This window comes from Gymnoscopelus braueri, assembly GCF_963280865.1.
Source record: "Gymnoscopelus braueri genome assembly, chromosome: 4".
Taxonomy (NCBI): domain Eukaryota; kingdom Metazoa; phylum Chordata; class Actinopteri; order Myctophiformes; family Myctophidae; genus Gymnoscopelus; species Gymnoscopelus braueri.
The window spans coordinates 28,573,377-28,586,644 of NC_137605.1; positions in this window are offsets into that span (position 1 = coordinate 28,573,377).

Here is a 13,268-nt window from a genome sequence, read left to right on the forward strand (position 1 = left end):
GACAATAAGCCTCTCCAACCTACTTACTTACTGACTGACTGTGTTAACGGGTACCGCACTGGGTACTCTAGCATAGGGTTAATTAAGTACCCTGACAACAGGTACAACAGGTATTGTATAAGCAGGTGGGGCATGCATTTCCAACTTGCATGGTTCCTGAGTAGTTACTAGTAACTAGTAACTCAATCAATATTCAGAACGGTACCACGTTTACGTCACATATTGACAAGACAAGGATGTGTAAAGTGGACACATCCCATATTGATGAAAAGGGATCATTGTTAATTTACTATTCTCTGCCTATAAGCATGCAGCTCAAATGGCATCGATCGCACCACATCATTTAATGCTTACATGTTGTTGGCAAGTTTGGCACAATTTCACAAAGTCAAGTAAACATTCCCACTGGCGAGATTTATTGACATGATGCTTTTTAAATTGGATTAAAAGCATGTTGTTTTCATTCTGATAGTTATTCAAGTATCCTTCATCATAAACATTGAGCTGAAGATCTGAAGAAAACTAGGGTACCAGCTGGGAAAGAGAGAGAAAAAAAAACTGTTGACTGAAGAAAGACTTTATATTGCTTTGATTATCTCTTTATTTCTGACCAGGCCTGTTTTATTACGCAGTTAATCTTTTTACTGAAAAGCAAATAAAACAAAATCCAGGAGATGCAATTCTGTATCTGCCCTGCAGATGACAGCAGTAGCATAATCTAAACATGATGCAGGCACACATGCACACACAAAAAAAGATGATTATTTCTTCCATTTTACGTGATTTGTTATTTTGAAGTATTATACGGTACATGCATTCTGCTCATTTCTTTGTATTCCCGTATATGGCTCTGATTTGTCATTGCTTTGCTCAACACAACATCACTCTTTTACCAGAAGCTTGAGATGCTTCAAGCTTGAATGCTGCCACAAGAAACAAGCTATCAGCAGACCTGTACCTGTGAAAAACAATACTGAAGGAAAAAACTAAAATCAATTTCGATCAAACTAGGGGACATTTCTTTTACAGTCGCACACAATTCCAATAATGTCTCTGAGATTTGAACTGCTGAGAGGGGCAATTCAAGACCTGACCTGTTCTCCCTGTAGCAGGGAGTGTTTCTCCCCCCTTTTCTGATATGACCACCAAATAAAATAAAATAAAACATAAAAAGGCAGTGCCCATGCTGACATTCCTGTATGGTATTTACAACTTAAACAGATGAAATGAGCTTCCCTGTACATAATTGTACACAAATTGGACATTTGTATGACAGGATTGCAAGCCCAAAAAAGTGATCTCATATGTGCTGTACGTTTTCCATCAAGTTAAGCTGGACACCATGACAACCAGTCCTAGGCAATTTTACGACATTTGGGACAGTATTTTTAGGAGAGTGGAACATTCAAGGACAGAAACGTTATTATAATTGGTAGAGAACCTCTAAAAGCACAGAGAGAGTAGAGACATTGACTGTCAATACAGAACATGACACAGCGCTGTGGAAAGTGTGAGTTTTTAATAACCTGTATTTATCCAGGGAATGGTTTTGCTGAGCATGCATGCAATTTTTCAGCAAGGCTTTTATACAGTTGCGTTCATACACACATGGGACATGCCCAGTTCAAACACGTAGTCTGCTTTTAGCCAATGCAGCGCCACTGGAACAGCCAGGGATTAAGTGCCTTGCTCAGGGGCTCTTTGAGCAAGACACTTTGGTTGTACCGTTTACCTTAGTTGTACGACAAAGTATAAAATAGGGCTTAAGTGCTTAAATTCGGAACTTGAATGCCTGTCTAGGCTGTGTAAAAAGCCAGAAGGGCCATATACATCACCCGTTTTAGCTGGCTTTTATTGGGCTTTCTTGGAAGTTGAAATCTTCTCATAAAGTCACTTTATATGACTTCAAAGTACTCAGCATAAAGAGAACAGGTCTAAGAGATGGCAAACCCCCAGCTGCCCTAAAAAGCCTCCCGCAGAGACTCTCAGAATAGAGCGCTCTTGGCTGTGAGAAAAAATGCTAATCATTGCCTAAGAACATGCCCGTGTATTACCAAGAAATTTAACTATATGTACACCCTGACGTGAATACACACTCCTATGCTAATATTACCTAGTCAGTATACATTGTCTTCCTCTGGCTGATACCGGAATCCCACATTAACAACCTTTGCTAAAGACATCTCATTCGTGCCTGGCGGCAGTGATGGTGATTGGTGCGGGTGGGGGAAATGGGCCTTCAGGGGAGGGGGGGCGAGCAGGGGGAGAGGCAGGTGTGAGGGTGGTAGAATGAAATTAAGTGAGAAAGACGTGAGTGAATTGTATTATGTGAGGAGAGGAACAGCTGGAAGACAGGGCTGTTTGTTATATTTTTCATGCAGGTGGATAGAGCAGGAAGCATTGTGCTGGATCTCTCCGGAAAGGAGAACTGTGTGAACTTGTCCTTGGGGGATTTATACGGTACATTTACCGAAGTCCTTCCAATGTCATGTACGTCTGTTCTAGTTTCAGCTATATGTAGTGGTGGAAAAAGTACTCACATTTTCTACTTAAGTAAAAGTATCAATACTGCAATGTAGAAGTACTCTGTTACAAGTAAAAGTCCGGAAGTAAAAATTTACTTGAGTAAAAGTACAAAAGTATTGGTATCAAAATGTACTTAAAGTACCAAAAAAAAAAGTACTAAAATGTTTGAAAATAGCAAATCTACAAGCTCGCGTTGAGCTTGTAGATCTGCTATTTTCAAATAGCCTATGTAGAAAATAGGGCTTAAGTGGTTAATGTATGTTTAATAATGTAATCATGTATCTGCAAAATAATGGTGGTGGAGTAGAGACAATATTTGCCTCTGAGATGTAGATGAGTAGAAGTAAAAGTATAGACAATTGGAAATACTCCAGTGAAAGTACCTCAAAATTGTACTTAAGTGCAGTACTTGAGAAGTGTACTTAGTTACTTTACACCACTGGCTATATGTATGGGAAGCCATACACAGCATCTTATCACCAGCCCAGCAATAATAATAATGTGATCGTTGTCAGTTATGCCGCATGGTATTTATTTGTTATGCTTTGTAATCCCCTGGGAAAGATAAGTAAGCAGTTGCAGTTAGATGGTCCATTTTCTGACAGAGCATATGCCGCGTTGAAGAGATGATGAGATGCTGCTTGCCCACGCAGTGATCTAAAGTAACTAACACACACACACACGCACACGCACACGCACACGCGCACACACACACACACACACACACACACACACACACACACACACACACACACACACACACACACACACACACACACACACACACACACACAAACACACACAAACACACACACACACACACCATTGTATAAGGTTTTCAACCACTCTGCAGAAAATCGTGTGATGGTCCCTGCATTTTTAATGAATTGTGTGGTTCTTTTTCGTCAGAGGAGGTCAGATATAGTATTTGAAGAGATAAAGTGGATGATAATGGGCAACAGTGCGCTTTTTTTCCTCTAACCCAAATCACAATGAAGAGCACTGTCATTTATCTGCTCCTGACAAGCCCCCTATGCAGTGAATAATTAATGCACTGGGCTTTATGTATCTTCCTGGTCTACCCTTGGAGCTTTTGTCTCAGGACAGTTGGAGTTCAGGCTGTATACAACGATGCTCAGATGATATGATTTGGCTTCCCGTCTGCTTCAGAATCCACTACAAGGTATCCCTTCTGACACATCAGTGCATCCACGGCAACGCTCCTTCCTACCTCAAGGAATTAGTCCCCCTACAACCCTCAACCCGCAACACCCGCTCTTCAAACACATACCTCCTCAAAACCCACAAGGCAAAGCTTCGTACCATGGGCGACCGGGCTTTCTGCTCGGCCGCCCCTGAACTGTGGAACGCCCTCCCTGTCCACCTGAGAGCTCCACAGTCAGTTGATTGTTTTAAGAGAGGACTAAAGACCTACCTTTTTAGCAAAGCATTTTTATAGCTGGTTTTATGCCCCCATGTTTTTAATGTTTTTAATTCTTGTTTTCTTCTAGTTTCCTAGTTATTGTTTTCTTTTACTGGTGTGATGTTTCTGTTTTTATGCAATTGCCTTCTGTAGCACTTTGAGATTTCCTGTAAATGAAAAGTGCGTTACAAATAAAATCTAGTATTATTATTATTATTATTATTATATGCAATACATGCAACAGTGTTTAATTTACTGATGTGTTGATGCTGCATTGGACAAAGCACATTGTACTCTGAAATTGAGTTTAAGAGGCCAGACTATGTTGTTCTTTTTCAGTAGGATATGAGAAATAAATAAGTGTAATAAAAGCCATAAGAGGGAAACCCATTCATAGTAGTGAAGCAGAACATAATGTAATGACTGTGTATGAAAAAGTAGAAATTAGCTTGTAACTACACCATGCTAAATGCAACATCATGCTTACTTAATCCTGTATATGTTCTACTTTTATCTGCTCCCACAAATTGTCTACAAGGCTATTGTACAATAGGACATCAGGAACAGGAATATTTTAAAGTAGCTATGACCCTGTTGAAAGGTATACAGCCTACTGTCCAGTATTAGTTTTAAGCGTCATGTGCTGCAATAACAAGTTTTTGCACATGAACTTGAGCCTTTGCTCACCTTAGCTATTACAGTAGTACTTCACTATCTCTCATGTGACAGTGATTTAGAGGAATTAAACTGTGGAGCCTCTGGCTCACAAAGCATGGATTCAACATTTTATGTTCTTTTTTAAATCCTTTCTAAGGTCAAATATCTAGAAGAACATGAGGAGAGCACAGCTGCTTATACAACAAGCCAGCTGAGATAATCCTGCATACAAGGTTGCCCCAAACCTTCGGGTTTCCCCGTTCCTCATATTTCTAAAAAAAAGAAAAAAGGAAAGAAATAATGAACACAAACCTTAATCCTCACCACATTGGCCTTTAGCTACATCTCTTGGTTTCTCTAATTCTTCATTTGTGATTTCAATACCTGACAAGCATGGATGGAGAGGATTTAAGTGGAATTAAAACAGACTGTTGCACACCAACAAGTTTCCCTCTCTCTCCAAAATAATTGGAGAGTTTATTTCGTTTATCCGATGTTCACAGCTGTTCACAGCTAATCTTCTTCTGACACAGACCTCAATCCATCTTGACTGCACTAAGGAAATAAGGAAATATTTTTTGGGGGAGAATGTGTCCGGCTGAGAAGAGCTGAGGCATTTTATCACGTCAACTTGGTTACAGTATATTGTACTGCTACGCATTCTTGGTTCTATAAGAATTTGCCTTTGTGAAATATTCCCAAACTTTTTGAGGTCTGTCCTAAAGTGTAGTATAGGATATACTGTATAATGCTAGAGATCACGATACACATGCCATTATAAGAATACTATATTATTCTTAGAACAACAGCAGAATATAGGAGGATGTGCACTACATTCCTTTCAAGAACATGTGAGCTCATTATCAGAATGCCAGCGGATATATCTTCATGAAAGCATCATCAGCGATATCCTGCCAGACTGTTCTTAGTAGACTCCCAGGAGAACAACAGGCACACTGTACGTAATAAGGGAAGTTGCTTGATGTGACAGTCTAACAAGAAGTGTTTGAACGATCAGAAAAATGACAAAGCATTTTCCCCAGCCTCACAAGGCAGGAGTTATTCTATTCTGGTACTCTCCTGGCTTCCGAGCCACACGATCGAGATAGCACCGGTTGACAGCCGGGAACATTGATTATCGTTCCCAGAAGTCGTCTGTGAAATAATCTGGGCTCAGAGGCTTACTGGAGATAATTGACCTCGACGTGCCCAAGGTTTTTATGTTCTTTTAAGAAGCAGGTGCAGATATAGAGGTGGAAGTGTTAAGAGTGACACCGGCCTAATCCACAGGTACTGCTGGAGTAGACTCTCATATGTCTTCCATTCTGTTCAGATCTGACCATTCATTATCAGGGGAATAACCCTTGATCGAGGTAGGAAAAAGGCTGTTAAGTTTTTGAAAGTGATCTGTGTTACTGTGGATGTGGAGAAATCCAATTTAGTTTTTGCTGACCAAAGTGAGTGTGTGGGTGAGTGAGGGGTGCTTTCCTTTTTCTTTACTTCAATTGATAGGGTGGATTCTTAAAATGTAAAACCAACATGTAAACATCCATTACATAAGATCAAATGCGTTTGTGTCAAATGATATGAGTAAGTAAGCATTCAGTTATCCACGTCTGAAAAGGCTTTACAGATACATAGTTTTTGTCTCAATTCAGGGTTTCTCAAATAAGAGACTTCCCCTATGAAACTGCATTGACACAGGTCAATAGGGAATGATTAAAACACCACTCCTTTCTTAGCCTGAATCTCACCCCACTATATAGCAGAAAGGCAATCCATTCATAGCCATTTTCCTTCTTACCCCCCCCCCCCCCTCCATAGCCCCCCCCCGCCCCCCATAGCCAATTGTTTACTGAGGCAATAGTGTTTAAGTGCCTTACTGAAGGACAGCTGCAGCAATGTCCTCTCCAGGGAAACACATTAATGCAGCAATGATCTTACTGCCAAAACAACTGGCCTACTCCTCACCAGATACCCCCTCAGCTAATGCACTGTCTGCGAATGCACCAGGGCACATAAAGAACCACATGATGATTATTAACTTAATGGAATATTTGTTATCAGTTCAGAGTAGACCAGCTTTTAACCGTGCCAGGAATGTAATACAGTATGCTGCATCCACCAATGGAGTGATGAACTGACTGTCAAAACAACCAGTATACCATATACCTCCACTGTCTGTGAATACTGCAGGGTTTTACACACTATTTTAAACTTAACGGCCTCTTTGCTATGGGTTCAAAGTTATATGGTTGAATGAACCAGTATAATTGTGGTACAGATGTAAAATATGGAACTACTATAACCGAATCTGACTCTTATATAGGCCTTGGTGGAAGAGTGGATAGTACTATTTCCTGTAAGGGGACGGCAGCTATATGGCCAATATAAAGCCTTTCCGCATGGGGTTCATCTTCTGTTTCGCTGCAACCAGACAGCCAGTATAATTAGATATTGATAGAGGGGGCAGTAATTAATGATGAGTCTGCTCGCAATATTATCTTCCCAGCAATTTCATCTCGATGGCCATGCTGATTGGGCCAGAGGGTCACTGAGGTACAGAATCATTTGTCAAGTGCCCTGACCTGAATCTGGGGTAATGGGACAGAGTCAAACCTTGATGGAAACCCACAAATGTCACTGTTCCTTCCACAGTGAATCTCTCCAAAATGGCAATGACCTCTGATCCACTGGAGCGGTTTATCACAGCATGTTTATAGCTTTAATAATTTGGAAAGAAATTTGCACCTGCTCTTGCTAAATTAGATTAACAAAAGTAAAGTAAAAATGCAAGTAAAGCACAAGCTTCAATGTAATAGGGCATTTGCTTACAAGATCATTGAGGATGATTAGATACATTTGAGGAAGAGTTACAATCAAAATGGATATATTATATAGCTACTTGGAACGCTGCCATATAATCTTTTCTAAATTACTCAATGCAATTTTTGTTAATGCATTTGTTGCTGTTGATTTGTTTGAGTGTGGGATTTTTAATGAGTGAATTACAACACTATGACACACCCCCCCCCCCCAATAAAATCGAATGAAGATTTATAAGGACGCCTTTGTGTTTTTAGTTTTTATTAACTGGTTACACCAAATCAAATCATTAAACATAGAAAGTTTTCATTAGGGAGGTCAATAACATCTGTATCTCAGACAGCGTTGACCAATCCCTCGGGAGTGAAGACAAAGGACTGTACTGTACAATGTGGAGGAATCAAATGTGCATGTGTGCATGACCGTGTGTTTGTCTGTGCATGAGAGAGAGTGAGAGGGAGGGAGAGAGAGAGAGAGAGGGGGGATAATTGTAAACGAATGCATTAGGGTGTGTGGGATAGAACGAAAAGCAGAGAGAGACACAGGGAAATGTATAATTGTATTCATATGCATTTGTGTGTGTGTGTGTGTGTGTGTGTGTGTGTGTGTGTGTGTGTGTGTGTGTGTGTGTGTGTGTGTGTGTGTGTGTGTGTGTGTGTGTGTGTGTGTGTGTGCGCGTGCGCGTGTGCGTGTGTGTGAGTGTGTGTGTGAGTGTGTGAGTGATGGCTCTGAGCCTACGACAGGGTTGTGTGTGAGCACTGGTGCGTGTAATGAACGGTACCGTCAGCCTGACTCCACACCCTTCTCCCCAATCCCTCAGTCTGCCACACAGCATCCTGTACATGCCACTCCCTCACTCACACACACACACACACACACACACACACACACACACACACACACACACACACACACACACACACACACACACACACACACACACACACACACACACACACACACACACACACACAGAACACCGGCGCACAGATGGACAGACAGATAGATACACAACATACAGAGACACACACACGCGCGCGCACACACACACACACACACACACACACCCCCACACACACACACACACACACACACACACACACACACACACACACACACACACACACACACACACACACACACACACACACACACACACACACACACACACACACACACACACACACACACACACACACACCATTCGTGCTATTCCTCCTAAAAACGATCAGTTCCGTTCTCTCCACCAGCTTCAGTGCGTTCTCTCCTCATGCACGCCCCCATTTGAATAATGGCTGGAAGCGATGCACAGGAATGTATAATATTGATAAATTGCATTTTAAGGAGCTATGAGACTATTCAAGGACAGTAAAGAGAGAGAGAGACATACACATTGTGAGCTTGTAGATCCGTTATTGTTGGGTTTTTTTTTGTTGGGGGGGGGGTGGGGGTTTATGTTGAAAATGTTCACCTATATGACATGCCTAGAATAGGGGACACCACTTCTTAAACCCCAGCATCCCTAGTCGGGGGGGTTTGCCAGAAATAGCAGATCTACAGCTTGATTTTTGGCGAGATTTGGTGTAGTGGGAAAAAAATAGTGCAAATGTACAGTGCAGCAGCTCAGGTCCGTTTAGACTAGAGGGTCTAAGTGGGTAAGGCAGGAATGTGGGGGATTCATGTCTAGCTTTGACATGCGAGTTGCAGTTAGAACTGCAAATGGTGGGGCGGGAGTGGGCGGGAAAGCGAGGCCGCAGGGCGACTAGCTCAGACAGAATGCTTTCTTATGTGAGAGGTGACCATGGCTAAATGTAGATTCATGCTTTCCACACAGTCATCCACTCCACAGTAGCGAGGAAAAACGGCACAGCTTTCCTCCGTTATAACTAATCACACTCTTTTTATCCCCCTGGTGTGAATACGTCTATACAAGATACTGTAGCTATGCGACGTGGACAATCGCACGATTATCCCATCACGCTGAAACGGATGGACAATGGAATGAACCTTCCTTCACACATCCGAGTAGACGGATCAGTGTGTAGATGTGTTGGAGGGGTGTGAAGTGGCCAATCATTGGACATATCGGGTGTTCTGGAGCCAGCGTGGAGGCGTACAGGTTTACAAAGAGGCTTGCACACAGTGCACATCAAACTGCTTTAAACAGAAGTAGCGGACGCTCTCTTCCTCCAAACAAGCCGGTTCTTGTCGCTCCATGAATTCCCCATAGGCAGTCCAATGTTTGGGAAGTGGTGTGTCCATTCAGTACAGGCTCATCTTTATTCATTGCCAAGACAACTAAATGCTTGATTGGATGTGGTCTATCTCTTACTTCTGTTACACTTTTAATTTAATGCAACTCATTTTGGTGCACAGAGTTTTTACTCTTATTCAAGAATGCAACTCAATTGGATTCCTGAATATAAATGTTCACTGAAGCTGAAGTAAAATCCAGTGTTACTTTAACTATTTAAGATGGGGACCATTTGGGTCCAATTTTGCACTGTCAGAGTTATTGAGCATTCTTCTGTGTATATTCAGTTTGAAGGCTTGCTGGACTGTGGATATACTATATCTGATGCTGCATTCACACTAGCGGCCACAAAGCGACAAGCTACAAGTCATTTTCAATGGAATCCAGTGACATGAAGCTACAAACTGACGCCAGTCACTTGTCACTGTGTTAGAGGCGTGATGCACTACAAAATAAGTTGTACTGGCTTTTTTCAGAACTCCAGAGATGCAGTGAAGCACCCAATCAATCATATATTTTTGTTTCACCATTTCCACTCTGCTTCTCTCCCCCCACAATTCCTGCTCCATTCTGTAAATGCAAGAACAACAGCGCTGTTAACCAGTTCCCTGTGCTATTTAACCCTATTCATTTACGCAGTGTAGCTTAAGCAACACTTCAACTGCCACTCGGCAGTAACGTAGCTGACTACGCCTGGTCGTTTTGTACTTTTTGCTAGAGTGAACACAGCGTGAAAGTCAGCCCGATTACGTACTGTACATGCCGTAGTTTTTAGAGGCATTTCCTCCATGGTTAGAGTAAACGAAAACACCTTTGAGCCAGAAATACAACATGATAAGGCCAGAAAGAGGTTGAAGACATACTCATCATACGAAACACCGGCTAAAGTCACTCAGTTCCAGTCGTGGACAGTAACTATCAACTTGAGTACTTAAAGGGGAAATCCACCCATTTTCAATATTTAACTATGTCATTAATATAGCATAAAGGAGTTGTGTGGAAATAAGAAAAAAAAAAAAAAAAAATTAACATCGCAAAAAAATGTAACATTGCAAAAAAATTAACATTGCAAATTACACCATGATGAGTCATCACAGTGTAATTTGCAATGTAAAATTTTTTCTTATTTCCACACAACTCCTTTATGCTATATTAATGACATAGTTAAATATTGAAAATGGGTGGATTTCCCCTTTAAGTACATTTTTGGAGTATTTGTATTTTATTTGTATTTTTTTCAACGTGATGACTTTCTAGGAAGTTACAAAAAAACATTTCTGAAAATTTCAGTTCTACTTGCAACACTCCCGGAAACGGCTAGCTTGACGAATTCCCGACGGCTCCAGCCGTCTTAAACCAAGAGGTACTACATCAATAGCCCCTGTGTGCCCCTGATGCATGACAAGTTGGCCCTGGCTATTGTTAACCCCTTCTGGGGAATCCTGGCTGACTGTGCATATGGATTCCATATGGGTTCATTCTTTGAGGCTATTACTAATGTAATGTAATGCTGATGTGATGGAAAGCGCAACTCCCTGACCTGGCCCATTTTGCCATCGCTTGACTGTGGTACCATGCCAATCCACTGGCACTGCACTGGGGCGTGGGTCAGTTGTAAGTGTTCAGTTGTTAAGCTGTGTTGGCACGGCATGAAGCTGCTTGGAACGTCACAGAAAAAGACAAATGTCCAAGGATTAGCTATTATTTTCTCTGGGTAGAAACACTGGGACAGCTAGTGTACTTAGCCGCTTTAACCCTGGCGTCCCAAACATGGGACAAAAAATAATTATAGGCCCATGACCATGATGCATTGTGAGCTTGAAGATTGGCAATTTTCAAAATAAATGACTAAATCTTTGTGGTTATAAGTGGTTAAATTCCAGTGCTACTTCTCCTTTCTTCTTCTTGGCGAGCCTGTGCGATGGAGGTATTACAGGCTACACGTGTTTGTGGAGCGACTTCGCTGTGAGTTACAACATGCTAGATGTAGCCTACGGCGAGCGTTGTCTTTTGCGTCCCCTGCTTGCTTTCAAATGCTGCCACCGGGCCAAAGGTCTCTCCCATTCATCAGACAATGCATGCCAGCCAGCAAAGTGCTGCATATGGGGGAAAATGTGCAACGGAGGCAAGTATAGTGTGGAGGAGGACATGGTAGTTCCAAACATATATGATCTACGATAGGGAGCACTGTCAGAAACCTGATGATCAAAACAGATAAGATGCTGACTGGTTTCCGAATGTCAGCCATGAAAATATTCAATGGTAGATGGTGAGGGTCCAGGGAAGAATGATTTAAGGCACATCTCCCCAATTAGTTTATTTTCCCTTCCTGTTTTGCTTTGCTTTCATATTGCAGGTTAAGAAGATCATAGATCTGAGAGAGAGTTACAGTATGAGAATACGTTGATAGGTGTTACAGAAATATTTTCATGTCCAAAGCTGCTCATGACAAGCCTCGCCATCCCTCTGTTCACAGGAAATATAATCAAAGCTCTTTTGACTATTACTAACTACTAGCTTTTATCTTATGTTTTAGATTACTTTTTTTTAGATGGAAGAGAAAGGGTGGATAATGTATGTTGGATTCAAAGAGTGTGTATGCACCTTAGCTCATCAAACTACCAAGGGGCCCCCACGATCTGTCAGAAATGAAATATGAGAAAAAGTGAAGATAATGTTGTTGTTTTTTGTTTCTTTTTCAGGGGAAATTGGGTATCATGAATGCTGGAAAAAACAAAACACATCTGTTCGGTCTGTTACTTTCCACAGCTATTCCACCGTATCCTTATTGTTGCCATTATTGTCAATTAGTTCAACATATGTTTCATGGAACATGGCTAATGATGGTGCGTTATGTAAGCCTTAAAAAGACCAGATCGCTGTCAGAGATTACTGATGTGGTTTTGGATGGGATCACTGTGGCTCTCTTTCTTTAGGCAGTGCCATTATCAAAGATCAGATCTCCTCTCTACCGCTGAATCTAATGGATGCCAGTTCCAGCTTCTGGGAAATGTTGGAGGAGGGCATTGCTTTTGACCTTGTAAACGCCCATTCAAAATTGAATTACTGTGTTAATGGTCAAGTCACTGTTTTGAGTGGCTGCTCAAAATGAATGCTATACTACCTTTTGTCCCTTAGATATGCTATTATTGTGATAATCCAATTATTCATTCTTCAATACTTTGTCCTTTAATTGTATTTACAGTAGACCTGTGTGTACACATAACCCAATGAACTGGTTCCAGATTTGCTGAAGTAAATACATGCTATAGAAATATGCTCGTAGACAACGGGACATTTGCAAAACATCCTCATTATTGGCTCCAATTGTCTAGTGTGTACACCATGTGTGTGTTAGCACCATTAGTGCAGTGACAGCTCTGGAATGTTCTGTCTTTTATGAGACATTACTCTTTCCTATTAACATTCCTTCCGAACAGGGCTCAAGAGGGAAAACGTGCACTTTCTTGTCTTGTCATATTGAAGAATGACTCTCTCAAAATGTTTTTAAATCACTGTAATTTCACCTTTCAGTATAGAGCCAAGTATCGTTATGTGATCCACACTCACTACGCCAGATCT